We start from the raw sequence: 16,017 nt of genomic DNA, 5'->3' as shown, positions 1-16,017 counted from the left end.
TACACTATAAGCATTTCTTGGCCTATCAGCTTTAGCCACACTGTGCTGTAATGCCTTAAAGCCAATCATCTAAAATTACCCCTCGTGGGTCCTACTACAATGCATCTTTCGTGGTTCTATTTCCCCAAAGTATTTAGTCTTATTTGCAATGCCACCTTTGGAAACTTATTTCTAGTTCCATTTCTCTCTCAACAATGTCTGTCCTATTCCATAGCATTTCTAAATCAGCAATTCTTATCTCAAGGTTTACATACAGATGCATACTATGTGAGCCTTCTGTCAAGCTTTGAAAGTTCTCAACAAATTCATTTCCCACACCAAGAGAAAGCGTGTGCAATGACTGAGCTCAGGTCCCTGAGCCTGAGCTGCCCCTGTCCCATGCAAGAAGAGGTGCCACAAGACTTCAGCATGTCTCAACACAGAAAGTCTGGTCACTTGACTCACACTCGTGGTAGGATGCAAAAGAGCTTAGGAGAGTGGAAATGGAGCAATGCAGACTGTGATCACAAGTCATAATATTTGTACCTTCTGCTGATTTAAAAATTATGTTCGCTTCTAGTATCCACTGCAATAAGATTTCTAGCCAGTTTCTTTTGACCATCTGTTTCCACAGCTGACCTTTAGAGACAGGAACATTAGTGGGCTATGCAATTCCTCCTCAAATCTTGATCAAATTCTGCTGCTCATATTTCAGCACTGATTTCTCCATAAATGACCGTGCTAAACATTCCAAGCTTGTGATTGCTCGGGTGCAACCTTTTCCATTCATATTAATTGGTACTGGGTTTATTTAAACACATTTCAAGACGTCTATTTTGTAAACCATTGGATATTAAAAGCAACTGAATGTATCAGAGAATTCTACTACCTAATTACAATATCTGCGGTTTTTCTCATTTAAGCAGAGTAAAATCCAGTACTTCAGTTTTACTCCTACTTAGTAAGTTAGAACTATGGCCTTTTCTTATTTTAATTGTTCAGAGGACAATTAAATCCCTCCCAATACCTTTACCAGCTGTTTCCCTAAGAGACCTATCTGGGTATTTCTGCGATCCCAATCATCACAGTCTTTCTGTTAATCCCAAGGACTATATTCATAGATTTCTGTTTGCAAAATCCCTGTGGGTTGTGGTAGTGTCGTTATCTCCACTGTACAAATAAGAAACAGACACACAGAGAGATGAAGGGTTCCCAGCTGGGAGAGAAGGGCCAGATTCCCTTGGGATTAGTGCAGTGAAAGGCTCAGTACCCCAGTGGTCCCTTCCACCACAAAAGTCTGCAATGCAGATGCTCTGCCCATGTGCAGAGGAAGACTAAAGAAACCCAGCAGCAGAAAATCAGGGGCCTCTCTCAGGGTACCTGGGGGCTGAGGAAGGTGTTCCCTCAGTACAGAACAAAAATGATCAGCAATAATAGCTGAACACAAAAAAAGCAGGTTATTTTTCTTTGCCTGGAAAACCAGGTGGGATGGAGCTTTCTTTCTGTGAGATAGAGATGTCTTGCATAGAGCAGAAGCTGTTGCTTAGATGAGCCATGGCAAAGTGAGGCCAATTTCGACTGGGGTTAATGTACCCTTTTACAAATTTGGTCCTGTGATTATTCCAGGTCATATATGAAATCTGTAAGGCTGGCAAGGCACCAAACTCAGCTCTCCTAATCGATGTGCAGTTTCATAATTGCTGAGCAGTCTATGTTTTTAAGCTTTCAGACCCCATATTAACATAAAGTCCTAGCATCAGTTGAGCTCTTCTTAATGGAATAGCACTTAGAGCAAAATTGATGCCTCTTTAAGAGCAAGTCAGTTCTGAAATGACATGTTTCTGCCAGATGTTGGGCATGTTCTTGGAAAACAGTTTCCTCACTGGACATCATAACCAGAGAACTGTTGAATTCATTGCAACAAATGCTGGTTTGGTCACTATTTCTTCTCAGAAGTACTCCAGAACGGGGTTTTGCCTATGTAAGGGCTTCAGGATTTAGCCCAAAAATAATAAGGAAGAAAAACAAATCCTCTATATACCTCATTTTGGAATGCTAAAAAGCATTTTTCCCCAGATTCCTCACAAGTTTACCAAAAAAATTCATGTTCTTCTAGCTAATGGGGAATTGGCAGCACAGGAGTTGAGCTTTCTGCCTGGGTCATGAAGGAGAAGTCAGCAGTAGGCTTTGGGCTGGACTCCAGACCTCTGCAGAATGGTAACTACCTGAAAAAAAAGCACATCGTTAATAAGACAAGACTGCAGCAAGACAGGCAATGAGTACATTAAAATCTAGGATGTGCAAAGCACTCACTGGGCTTCTTCACTGAAAGTTTCAAGTACATTTTGATTGTGCCTACATTGGTCACCAGTGCAGACCAGGATGAAAACCTACAGACTATAGAGAGAGAAAGGTGGTTCAGAGAGCCTGATCTCAATCCTGTGCAAGTTCTTGAAGGCCCATTTGTGGCTGAGGTGCTTTCCTATTGCAGATACATTCTTAATGCCCATTTTGAGACTGGCTGTTGCTATTTGTTCTCAATTTGTTTAAAGAAAGAAACTGCTTCCAGACTGGAGGTGTCATTTGGTTCATAATTCTGCCATGGTTCCTTTGTCTTAAAAGTTTGGGACCACACTGTCCCTCTGATTAGGGAGAGCAGAAGTCTTTCAGCACTGCACACCTCAGACATTTTAAACACCTTCTTTCAGTCTTGTAGAGCTTTAATTCTGTATGGCACATAGCCCTGCATCAGTTTCAACTTTGATCTTGAGAAACCACTCAAAGCAGAGACTAGTATTTAAATCTAATGCCCTTATTAGTTCACTCTTGTTCATCTTCCAAATAGAATATCTTGTAGACTTTCATACCAAATGTTGGGATGCCAGTGGTGTGGATGCAGAGTGATGTGATGTGTACTATCATCCACAGCTAACAGAAAACACAATGACCTTGATTTGAACACAGGCACCTTAGGTGACAGACCTATGCTAAAGGGCAGTCAGATCTCACGTTGTCATTTCAAAGTGTGTATTCAGTGTAACTTTTTAGAAAACAAGATGAAATATAATTCTTTAGCTTCAAAGGAGTCTTTTTGAAAGTTGTGATATTTCAACAAAAGATGACAACGTGCCACCACAGAATAACTCATGAATGCAAATACGGCTCACCTCATTGTTCCTGGCTTTCTTCAGAAGCTGCACATCTTACTTTTCTAAAAAATGTAGGCTGGAGAACTAACAGAATTTAAAAGAACTTCCTTTCAATGTGAAGAGTTGTAAGAGTGTTAGTTCTACAAGTCTTTAAGGAAATCCAATTATAAGTTCCTTTATATTCATACACCTTGCCAAAAGAGGAACTTTTTTCTCCATTGATGTCATATTCTCAGTGGGGACTCCGCCGTGACATCGGTGCTGAGTTTCAGTGCCTTTCTCATTAGGAGATGACTGCCATCAATTCCCAAGAGACTGGGGTGGGACCCTGCCATGCTCTCCTAGCCAGCAGCATGTTGTAAAAGGGGCTTAATGTTCACAAGCTTGCATAAAAGTTCTCTAAGGCCATTGGCTTCAAATTTTTAAATGTGTCCTCAGCTGAGAAAGGCACAGTTTAAAAGTACTTGTTCCCATATTGTACTGTGAACTTCTGAGCAAAATGTTTTCACTTCCCCTCCTTTTACAGCAGTACATAATTACAGGTGGTTACTAACATCATCATTATTACTACTATTATTATCATCATCATCATTATTATTTTATCCCAAGCAGTTTAAAAAAGGTTTCTGTTTGCCAGACTTTAAATGAAATAATAGCATCATCCTGATGATATCTGATGTAATGCCTGCAAAATTACAAGCAACAGTGAATTTGGGGAAATCTGGAGTTACAAAAGATCGAGAGAGTAATGGAAGGAGTATTGATTCTCTCTGCTCTATGTCAGTCTTATGAAAGACTCTTTTAATACCCACAAGTATTCGTAACATTTTCAAATGAAGAACTTCCTATCTCGTTTGCCAATCTCATTTACTGCAGTATTTCTGGTAACAATCCCTTCCTGGTAGTCCCTGGTGCTGTGATGACCAATTCCACTTCTCTTTATTAGTGAGGGTTTAGACATTTATATTTCCAGCAGACATGACAGAGATACACCAAGCCCTAGACAGCCTTTGAGCCATTGCACTAGCATTCCAGGACAAAGGCTCCTCCAGACCTAAGAGAATACTGAGCCAGGGGGATGTAAAACATCACAGATGAGAGGATGCCTGCACCACCAATTTGGCAGAAGAAGGATGATACCACATCAGCCTCTCCATTCAGATCCAGAGGGTGCTTTCACTGTAAGCCTTCCCACTGCACTCTGCTTACAGAGCTCTGGCTCACCACAGCTCATGCCCAGAGCAGATTTGCTCTGTGGGAGAGGCATTTCATAGTCTCCAGTGCTGTGGGCATTCAGTCCATGGCACTAGACCTGATTATGCCCTCTAAACATTGTGTAGGGTGAATGGAGGGCTTTGGCACCATTGAGTAAAGTTACCTACCTGCTCCTGCCAAACCATGCTGGCCTACTGGCACAGACACAGCCAAGGAGGGAGAACTGGGGTGAAATCTGTGACTGGTGCCACCAGTCATCAGCTCCACAAGCATTATATTCTCTTTAGACCTCAGAAATGTGCAAAATGTTTACTCTGTGGCTGTTTTATACAAAGTGTCTGGACAATCCAGAGCTATTCCATCAGATGACTTTCATGGTCCTCATGGATCCACCACCATGCTCTCCTTCAATGCATTTTAAAAAGTCTGTCATGCTGCCACTGCTCACTTAATCACAGATAGCATGCTATTATTACTAGAGATTTCCCTTTAAATAATTAAGGACATTTCCTGAGGCATCTCTAAGATCTACAGTTGATAGCAGTAAAGTTTAAGGCTTTTGTATCAGTATATCAGAGACACACTATGTGTGGCTGAGGCAGAAGGGAGAACATCACACTGAAAGGGCAGGAAGGCAGTGGGAGACTCTTTGCACTGTTTGGATCAGCTGGAGCCATGGATGGCTTTGTTCCTGTCCCATCACAGCTACCTGAAGCAGCTGGCAGCAGCAGTGCTGGATGGAAGCAGGCCAAATGCCCTGCCTGGTGGCTGTGCCACTTCCAGAGCAGTCCCACTAGAAAATGAACATTTTCTAACCATGTTTTGCCTCTTACATTTCCAAAGCACCAGACAAACAATAGCTAATTATAATCCATAAGAAAGGATTATATGTTTGGCAGCTTGTGGTAATGCCTTTTAGGTAATTGCTCAGGAGTTTTAGAAATCTTATATTTTATTGCTAAATCACCTAACCAGAATTTCTGTGCTTGGACCATGGAGATTCACAGGAAGGATCAAGCCCCATTTATCACTTTTCTGTGGGTACAATTTTATTGCAAGTGCCAAAATATTCAGTCAAGTATCAGTGATGACTCTATTGCAAACAGCAAGCCTGGCCTCTGCTGCTCATGGAAGCAGGACCTCTCTTCAGGGAACCTTGGCATGCAGGCCTAGCACCTAATTCTTCATTGCAGGCACCTCATAAATGCATGGGGTGGGGTCTCTGTGCAAGTTACAGCCTCTAAATGTCACGGTTGCTGAGACAGACACATTTCACACAGAGCAATGGAGCTGCTCTCCAGGTGCAAACCAAAGGACCCTTGGCTCTCTGTTCCTTGGCAGTGACCAGGGTTAGGGCCTAGCAAGAAGAGCAAGAAAAGATCAATACCCCATCCTTGTAATTTTCCATTCCTCCTACCCCAATTTCCACATATCCTATACTTGTGTCCATTCAGCAGAAAGTCCTGCACCACACTTTCTGACAATGTCTAGCTGTTGAAATCTCCCTGTGTAGCAGGCAGCTACTGTCCCTGCTGACAGCTGTTTCAGAGAACAATAGCTAAGCACTGTTCCTACAACATAGCAATGAAACCTATTTCTCTCCCTCAGTCACACTGGTGACCAGCATTGTGTCTGACAAGTGATGAGTGTATTACACTAAATTCAGAAGCATGTTTAAAAAAGCATTGGCCTAGTAAAAACTTAGTTTATTCTTCCCTCTCTCCCCCTGGTATACACCCTAGAACACAATCATCAAATGTTAGAGATTGATTTTGATTCTTTTAACTATTACATGTGGCTTTTGCTTACCATGAAGCTATTTTTAGGGGGAGAGGTTCTAGGGACATGTATCCTCCCTCAGCTTGGAATGACTTCAGTGGCTTATTTCCCACTGTTTTACAACTGCATAATGAGTAAAAAGTCTTCACACCTGAATATTTAGCATTGCAGATGCACAGGACCAATATTTCTGCTTTGTTTAATGTTTGGCACAGTTTCAAGAGGCGTGCCCTATGAATGCTGGGGCTAAATTTAACCAAGTGCTGTAAGCCTTGAGTATTCCCACTACCTGGGAGCAGAGCCTGTCTGCAGTATTTTCAACAAGTTGCAGTCTTGCTGTTCTATTTTATATGATGGGTTTTGTGAGGTAATCTTAACAGATCAGTGCTAGGGTTAACAAGTTGAAAGAAACCATGTCAACACCTAGCCATGGACTTGCTACCTTCTTGGGAATATGGTGAAATGGCAAAAGAAACACAGCACACAAATGGTCTTGGTTCTTCTATTTGAAGAAACACTCAAAATCGCCTGTGCACTCATGTCCCTCCCTTTGGAAGCCAGAAATTAAGGCGTGATTGCATCAGCTTTTATATATCATGCAATTGTAATGGTCATCCTTCTACTTCTTATTTCAGAATTACCATCCTTAAATGGCATTTTTTACTTTTGACTTTCTAATTTTCTTCCTCTCAAGTGCTCCTCCCTAGCACTCATCCGTGTTTTTAGCTACCTCTCTTGGCCTATTAGCTTTGCATTAGTACCACGGGCATCAGGTCTGCTCAGGGGACAATGAAGCCCTCAGTACAGTGCATGGTGCTTTCATCCATCTGTAACATCAACAGCAGGAGAAGTGCTTTGGAAAAGGCTGGGATAGGATGTTACTCATGGAACAATACATCTCAGCTCTGCAAACTACTTTGTCTTTGTAAAACAGCTGTGGGGAAACTGTGGGGTAGTCAACAATGGGGGAAAGAGAATAAGCGATATAAAGAGTTCAAGAAGAAATCGCCTGAACGCTGTTTCTTCCTTGTTACTGTACAACAGAAGAATATGAGGAAAAATTACCACCTGAAAAACAGCACAAACACCAGTGACAAAATTCCCTGTTTCTTATAACCAAGATTAACCTTCCCCTATAATCAAGACAGCATCGCCAAGTCTGTTGTCAATTCTATTTCAACAAAAATAGAGGATTTCCACCAAAAAAATCCATTAAAAGCTCTCATATGGAAACAGGAAATCAAAAGAGCTTTCTGGAATGCTTTCTGCACAGAGCTATAGCCTTAATTCTTAAATCACAGCTCTTCATTGAGACCCTTTCCTCAGAGATAAAGAAGCTGTGACCAAAAAGTACCACAAAAGACAAATCTCTGGTGAATGGCTGAGCTTTTAATGACTGATGAGAACAAGGAATAGAGACTCTGAATTAAATCATGAGCAAAATTTTGATGTCTATAGCACGAAACCAAGAATGGATTTAAAAGACAGCAGTCATGAGGCCTTCAGAGAAAATACAAAAGATTTTAAAATACGAGCTTGAATCAAGTCTAAAGTTATCAGACAGACTTCTTATCTGCTATAAACTGATAATAAAGGAGGAAAGATCAAGCGCACTATTATTGCAAGGCAAACTCATAAATTCTTAAGAAAAAAAAAAAAGAGATACTGCATTGGGTTTGCATGGCCAGGTTTTGGTAGTGGGGGGCTGCAGGGATGGTTTCTGTGAGAAGCTGCCAGAAGCTTCCCCTGTGTCCTACAGAGCCAATGCCAGCTGGCTCCAGGACAGACCCACACTGACCAGGGCCAACCCTGCCAGCAATGGTGGTGGCACCTGGGGGGTGACAGATTTAAGAAGGGGTGGGGGGGGAGAGTTACCATGCAGCAGTGACCACAGCCAGAGAGGAGTGGGAGTGTGTGCAAGAAACAGCTCTGCAGGCAAAGGCCAGTGGCCAAAGAGGAGGAGGAGGAGGAGGAGGAGCTCCAGGCATCAGACCAGAGGCTCCCCTGCAGCCCCTGGTGCAGACCATGGTGAGGCAGCTGAGCCCCTGCAGCCCATGGAGATCCTCAGTGGGACAGATTTCCACTGCAGCCCACAGAGAATCCCTTGCTGGAGCAGCTGGATGCCCAAAGGACTCTGTGACCCTGTGGGAAGCCTGTGCTGGAGCAGGGTCCTGGCAGGACCTGGGTACCCATGGACAGAGGAATCCATGGTGGAACAGGCTTCTGGAAGGACTTGTGATCCCATAGGAAATGCATGTTGGAGCAGACTGCTCCTGAAGGAGCTACACCAGAGCAGTTTGTGAAGAACTACAGCCAGTGGGAAGCACTCACAGTGAAGAAGTCCTTGGAGGACTGTTTCTTGTGGAAGGGACCCCACTCTGGAGCAGGGAAAGAGTGTGAGGAGGAAGGAATGGCAGAGACAACCTGTGATGAACTGACCAGAGCCTCCATTACTGCTGAGGAGGAGAAAGTAGAGAATTTGGGAGTGAAGTTGAGCCCAGGAAGAAGTCAGGGGTGCAGGGAAGGTGTATTAAGATGTAGTATCATTTTCTCATCATCCTACTTTGATTTGTTTGTTAATAAATTAAACTAATTTCCTTGAGTCTGTTTTGCTCATGATGGCAACTGACAAGTGAACTCTCCTTGTCCTTATCCCAACCCACTAGCCATCCTTATGTTTTCTCTCTTTGTCCTGCAAAGAGTGGGGAGATTGAGCAGCTTGGGTGGGCACCTGATAGCACCTGGTGGCCACCATGCTTACAAAAATATTTGAAAAAAAATTCCTCCTTTATATGTGCTTGTTTACCTTTCCTTTGTGTATTTACAGTCACTGTATTAGAGCAGTAGGGTCTCTAATCAGGCTCAGCATCCTCACCAGAAACCTGTGCCTGCTTTCTGCCCCATGGACCCCAGCCAGAAACGTGGTAGGAGATCTGTGAGTATCAGGCAGTGAAGTGCAGACCAGGGAGCAGCCCTCAAAGATGCTTCTGCTGCCTTATTAAAAGTGCAGGGGAGGAAGAGTGGACAGCAAGTAAAATGGACAGGCACCCTCCAAGAAAAAGGCTAGAACCTGCCTTTCCTTTTCTTTCTTTTTCTTTTGTGGCTTCTTTTTTTCTTGTGTTTGGTTGGTTGGTTGGTTTGTTGATTTTGTTTGTTTGGGTTTTTTTAGCGGGGGAGAACAGCAGCTCTTTAAGCTTTAATGTTGTAAACCAGAAATGGGGAAGCTGGAACAGGAGAGAAAAGTAAGGGCTGCTCCCTGCCAGGGAGGGAGGGAGCACAGGCAGGGGTTAACTTCAACATTGCCTGCAATTAAACGGGGAACATCTCCATTATAAATGTGTTGCTCTGATTCATTTGTCTTAAATTGCATAGCTCCTCAAGAATTTTGCCTTTTTCTTTTCTTTTAGTGCAACTTGCAATCTGGTAATACAGACAAAAGGAAAATGTAACAAATCTTCAGTGCCATTGGTCTTTGAGAGCTGCAATTCTCCCTCTCCAGGAGTGATGCAACACAATCACATCATTCTCTCTGCCATCCACCAGATCCCCCTCCCACTCAGCAGGGCTCAGATGCACTGATGAGAATTGAACAGTATAGGCAAAGGGTTAAAAATGAGCTATCAGATGTTAAGTTGTTTACCATTTGTTGAATTGATCTTAAGTTGTTTACCATTCTCTTGAATCTCAAGGATGCTTGTGGTGGCTGAGGCACAGATGAAATAGAAATCCTTGCTTTAGGGGCAGCCTCAAGAGATGGGACAAAACATTAGGAGCCCACCCAGGAACCCAGCCCACCTCTCCTGCATCCTGCACCACCTCTCTTTCCACGTGAGGAAGGAGCTAACCACTGTTTCCTTGATCCTCACCTGCTCTGCCCAAGGGAGGGAGCAGTGCTTGTGTTGCCCTTTCCCACCTGCTCTGGTAGAAGAGGGCTGGGAGCACTGACGTGATTCACATCAGCCCCAGAAAGGTCTCAGTAGAACCCTGCCAGTGGCAAGGCATTGAATTGTGTCTGAGAGTGAAGGAGAGGGGAATGCTTGCACTGGTACCTCTCCACTTTGCTTTACAGAGGGCTGTCAGCAGCACCATCTTGTGCTGTTCCCTGCCAGCATCCTCTCCTGACTGACAGCACAGTGCTCACTGCTGAGCAGGACACAAAATGAAGACCCAAGTTTATAGCCCATGATAAAAAAGGAGGCCACACTGGAGAGCCTGCCTTGGAAGTTAGCTACTGCCATCCTCATATTTATTGAAGTGATGCTGAAAAATAAATCTGGGTGCAGTCTCTTTATCTGCTGAGAGCCTCCTGCACAGCACTGAAAGGATTAGAGGGGATGGAGGGATCTATTCTGTTCACCCCTCCTAAGTCTGTACCTTTGGCAACATGCAGGATGAAATTGCTGTGTCAGGGATGGATTTCCACACAACTATTCATCTGGAGACCCAGTTAGAAATGGTATGGACACCCAGGTGTTGGACTATCCCTGATCCTGGAGAAGGTTTCATCCAAAACGATGCCAAAATAAGACAACTACAAACACAGGGCCTCTAATCTTGTTTTCTCCTCTGTGGCTTCATGGGTACATTTGTGTTATTCCTTTCTTGCTGCTGTGTGCCTGCATGAAGGTGGTGCTGACCCAGAAGGCTCCAATGCTGCCCCTTGCTCCCAATGGGGCAGCGACAATGGCCCAGGCACACCCAGAGTGGGGTCCCTCAGTGGGGGAATGCTGCTACACCCCCACACAAGTGGGGACCAGTGCTGGAAGCCAGGCCTGCCAAGCAGCTCCTGCAGTGCCAATGGAGGCACCCTGGCTCCTCTGAGGATGGTTTCCTGCAGCAGCAATCTCTCCCCCCTGAGACAAGCTGCACCCATGAGTAATGGTGTGTGGATGCAGCAAGAAAAACCTGCTCCACCAGGAAGGGCAGCAGCTCTATTGCACTGCTCAGCAGCAATGACAGTGACAAAATCTGGCACTAAATTATTTGTATTGAACACAGAATCCATAAAGGTAGCAGTCAGGGCCAGGCAAAAATTATAACTGCATCATCTCTACCTCTTGGCTTTGTTTTTATCATTGAGTCCTGAATCTTGGAAAAAGAGAAAAGCCACCCAGAACTGGGTGGCTTTGTCTTTGGTAAGAGCCTCAGTGCATAGGATGATGTTTACACACCCATTGTTCCTTTGCAGCCAGAGCAGAGAAATTTTGCAAAGAGATGGTATCCTGACAAGCTTTGAGAAAATCTGTGGCTGGGAAAAGAGGTGAGACACAAATTGCTGCCACACACAGTGTGAGTTCTGTAGCCACCAGCTGGCCACAAATCCCAGCAGCCCGTGGCTGACCTGGCACTGAGGGGACTGTGGGACACAAGGAGGAGCAGTGGGAACATGACTCAGTGACACTATGAGAGATGCCAGGGAGTTGTAGCAGAGGGAAGAAAGCAGCCCCTAGCAAATCCACCTTTGCTAGGGATAACTGCCTTTCCAGGGCCTATGAGCACGGCAAAACGCTGGAAACATGATCTTAGAAAATTGCAAAGTATCTGAAACTGTCCTTTATATGTGTTATTTTTAAAATCTCAATATTCTTAAGCTAACTTCATTATTTTGGGAACACAGATTGTAATTTCTGGGTACTTTACACCAAGCCAGGCTTTTACATGAATGTCAGTGCATATGACAATTTTCAGGTACCTCTCTCTTAAACATTGAATCCTAGAAGTTCCCCTTCCTCTTCCTCAGCTCATGCTGGAGTGGCTGGCTAAGACACAGACATCTGAGGATATCTAAATCCAGGCAATATCCCTCCTCCTGGTCCTTTTCAAAGCCCCTGAGGTATTGGTTTGGACAATACCTGTTTGGACACAGCCAAATTTCCAAGCTACTGGCCAGGTTGCAGCAGTGGCTTCTTGTTTTCCTTGAGTCCCTTGCTGGAAGGGTTCCCAAGGGGTGGTGCCCTGAAAGCTCAGGGGATCAGAGGACAATTTGCAGAACTGTAACTTCTGGGCTCAAATATGTGTTCTGGCTCCACTGGAAGTATAGGATCCCAGGGGTGAAATCTGTGGGGTGCCACAGCCATTCAGAGCTTCAGCACTGCATGTCAAGGCAGCCGCCACTGCTTTCTGAAAACTACAGGAAAACAAGAATGCAAAGCTGGAGTCATTGACTGTTCCTGTCAATTTATTGGCATTGCTTGTTTGTTTCCTCTTCCCCCAAATTTTTAAATGTCAGGCAAGTGGCAGAAAAGTGTAGAAGAGATCATGTGACATTTCCCATTTGCTTCTGCATGAGAACTGTTTAGAACAGTCACAGTTTAAAGAAAATACAAGTATAAACAAAACAGTATTTATATGGATATTACAGTAAGGAGAATAATACCCTGCACCACCTTTTTTCCCCTCAGCAAAGAATATTTTACATCTGTCCTTTGCCTGGCTTTATTGCTTGAGTCTTCAAGCACTCCAGTGAGTGCACACCAAAGAGGGAAGAGCCAGCATGGGACCCTGGTTTACACCAAAACCTCTGCCTTTCTCTTTGTACAGCTGATGAGGCAAGAAACCCTTGCCTCTGATCAAACTGGAATACATTTCATGCACTGCGTACGTCTATCCACTGTTCCCACCAGGCACAATTTTCATAGCACTGCCATAAGCTATTGAGGGTCTTTTTACCTTCCTGTAATCATTCCTGACACTTTCTTCCAACAACATAAAGACTATGAAGATAGCTAGGAGTGGGTGGTATTCCTGTTTTTAAGCTCAACAGAAGAAGGAGAGAGTTTGTTTATTCTAGGTTTCCAGTCTCAAGTGGCACCAGTTGTTTTATTGTATTGTTTTTTCTCTGACAAGTTATTTTGAATAAACAGAGCTGCTGTTACTGCTGTTTAAGGTGGCACTTGCTACATCCTCAGCTTACATCCTCCTTAGGCTCCTTTGATGTCCCCTGTGGTTGTTTCTCAGTTCCCTCTTCCTTTTGAGGTACCTCTGGGTCCTTGTTTCATTATGTTGAGTCACGCAGAAGACAGACCGATGTGCTTGTGGTGCAATGATGAGGCTGGTACTGAGCCTGCACTGTCTGTAGTAGTTTATTATTGCTGCCAGTGAAAAAGAAATCTAAACCTGGCAGCTCAGCCTGCTGTGAATCAATATTTTACAGGTAGTGTACTTTGAAGAGATGACACAAAGACAGACTTGAAGGAGGAGAGGTGGGGGGAAGGGAAGAAGGAGAGGAAAAGAAGAATTTACCTTGACATCCGTTGACATACTTTTCCACCAAAAGTGAAGGAAAACAAGCACCAGGCACTGGTGCTGGGGCTCTCTCACATAACAGGACTCTGCAGCCTTTACAGGACCATTTATTCCCTGGTTGTCTTCCCTGCTATTTTTCTGCTGCAAACAGGATAAAACCCAGAAGTGATCAACTTAGCAGAGAGAGAATCTGCACTTTGGGATGAGTACAGAGGCAGAGAACAGAAAGGTAACCCCTTGAGGGGATCCTCAGAGCAAGAGTTTCTGAGCAACAAAGGATGAGGGAGGGAAGGGACCTCCTGTGTCCTTTTCTACTTCTGTCTTCAAGCTCTTGGCAAAGTTTGTTTATTTTTTTACTTTTTTTTCTCCTTTTTAGATGGATCTGATTAAGCAATTTTTAGTTCTTTGTCACTGTACAATGAAGGAGCTTTCTAAGGTACCGTATGGTAATAAAGACTTTCATTACTTTGTGCTGGCCACCCATTTTCTTCCTGGTGAAAATCAAGATATCAGTTACAATCTGCTAAGGCCTAAATGGCCTGACTCCAGATTATCAGAGAAATGATCTCTCCCAACCCGCCTCATTTGTACATCTGCTTTTAAATAGGACACTTTGGCTGTTTAACTCAAAGGTAAAGCTGACAGGAGCCAGACTCAGGCAACCCCTCAAACTCTGCAATTCCCTGCCCCTGGAAAAAAAAGCTGAAATCCTTTTTTTTTTTTTTTTTAAGTACATTATACTGGCTTCTCTTATTTGCCCTCGTTGTTATGACATCCATAAGGCTTAAATATCCTGTTGGCTGGCACCTAGAATTCAGCAGTCTGACCAGCTGCAGGCTTCAGCCTCCAGGGTCTGCTCATCCACTATCAGAGGACTGCAAAATCCCAGGGGGGACCCCAGAGTAGAAGCTTTATCAAAAATATGCGAGGGATAATGTCACAGTGACAGATGCATCTCATAAACACACATGGGGATGTCAGTCTTGCACTGAAATGAATATAGTGGTTAAAATTACAAAATACTTTGAATTTTACAGGATTTGGATCAACATGTGAATGGAAGGGGGAAGGAAAAGTCTACACCTGAGTACTCATTAGCATGGGGATGATAAATTACAAAATTTTGACTAGCACACCAACAGTTACTATGTTTTATGTTGAAATCTGAATAAAGTGAAGCTTTCTAGTAGAAACTAGAATCATATTTCTCCACCTGTGCAGAATGATGCCACAAATGAGAAACATAGCTGGGAGATTTAATGCAGCAAGAAATCCCTAGGGACAGAGACATAACTTAACAAAGATAAAGAAGTTTGCCCACAGTTTTACCAAAAAAAAAAAAAGGACTTTAAGGTTAAGTTCACACTTTCCCACAGTAATTTAGAGATTCTGCATTCTTGCTTCAACACAATGTGTATCAGAATTAAAAATATAATGGTCAGTTAAATACCAGATTACCTGGTTTTTAAAGTTGATTGTTATCCTTATCAAGAGAAGTCATAAGACTAAGTCTAACTGAGTGGACACCTGCAACAGAAGAAGGAGCCTGGGGTCATGAAGGTACCGTGACATCTTTCTGAACTTGAAGGCTGACTTGTAGTTTGCAAGAGATTCCAATAGTGGACACACTTGTGTCCAATTTAGGAAAAGTACTTGTGTTTCAGGGAATCCATCAAAAAGAAACATAAGGTCTCTAGTTCTAACACCCTAATCATAAAAATGTATATAACATAATGCCTAATAGTTCAAAGACACACTGTGATGATAATTATTAGCGATAGCACATGAACCCTACAAAGCAATTTTGGTCAGGTATAAAAGGATTATTTGATCTGATCATAGAGAGTTACAAACCAAATTACTTCTGATACAAGAGATGTTATTAGTGATCTCCATGGCCTCCACGACTCATCTAAAAATTATTTTATAAATTTGAATAATGGAAAGTGAAACAATATAGATTTCTGCTCTGCTTTCCCAAACTGTATAGATGAAAAGACCCTTAATCCATGTGTGTACCTAGAATAATGACTGATCCAGGCTTACTTTTAAGTCTGCACTCCCTGATGAGGTTGATAATGAGCTGACATGAATTAAAGTAAATAAAACTCATGAGACCTATAACCTGGAACCTCTGTGCCTTGGAATTGAGGTCTTGATAATTGCTTAACTAACACCACCACATCATTTTAAATGCTGAATTACAAACAATTTGAGAGAATTCTATGCCGTGCCCATGACATAACAGCTGTGGAGTCTTACATGCAAAAATGAATACATCCCTGCAGCAGGTTAGTTTGACTCAGTTCCTCAAGCAATATGAGCACACTTTCCATAGGAAATGCATGCTTGGCACTGTAAAGCCTTCAGGTGTCTCTTGCAGCAGCCCTTGCAGCACAGACAATGTGCTGTCCTACGTGCACAAACATCTGCTCCCTCCAGCCCCCCTGCCCTGCCAGCAGCCAGGGAGAGGACAAGGCTTTGGCCACAGACACCTGATGCTGGAAAACAAACGGAGTTCACCGCTGTGTCAGTGACCCACAAGGGAAGCAGGGGCAGCTTCCTTTCAGCCCTCCGGGGTCATCATTAATAACAGATGGAATCCAGCCAGGGCTGGTGCAGTGCTGCTCACCAGCCCATCCCAGGGTGC

Source organism: Agelaius phoeniceus, chromosome 3 (assembly GCF_051311805.1).
Source record: "Agelaius phoeniceus isolate bAgePho1 chromosome 3, bAgePho1.hap1, whole genome shotgun sequence".
Lineage (NCBI taxonomy): Eukaryota > Metazoa > Chordata > Aves > Passeriformes > Icteridae > Agelaius > Agelaius phoeniceus.
This window is presented reverse-complemented; position numbering follows the sequence as displayed.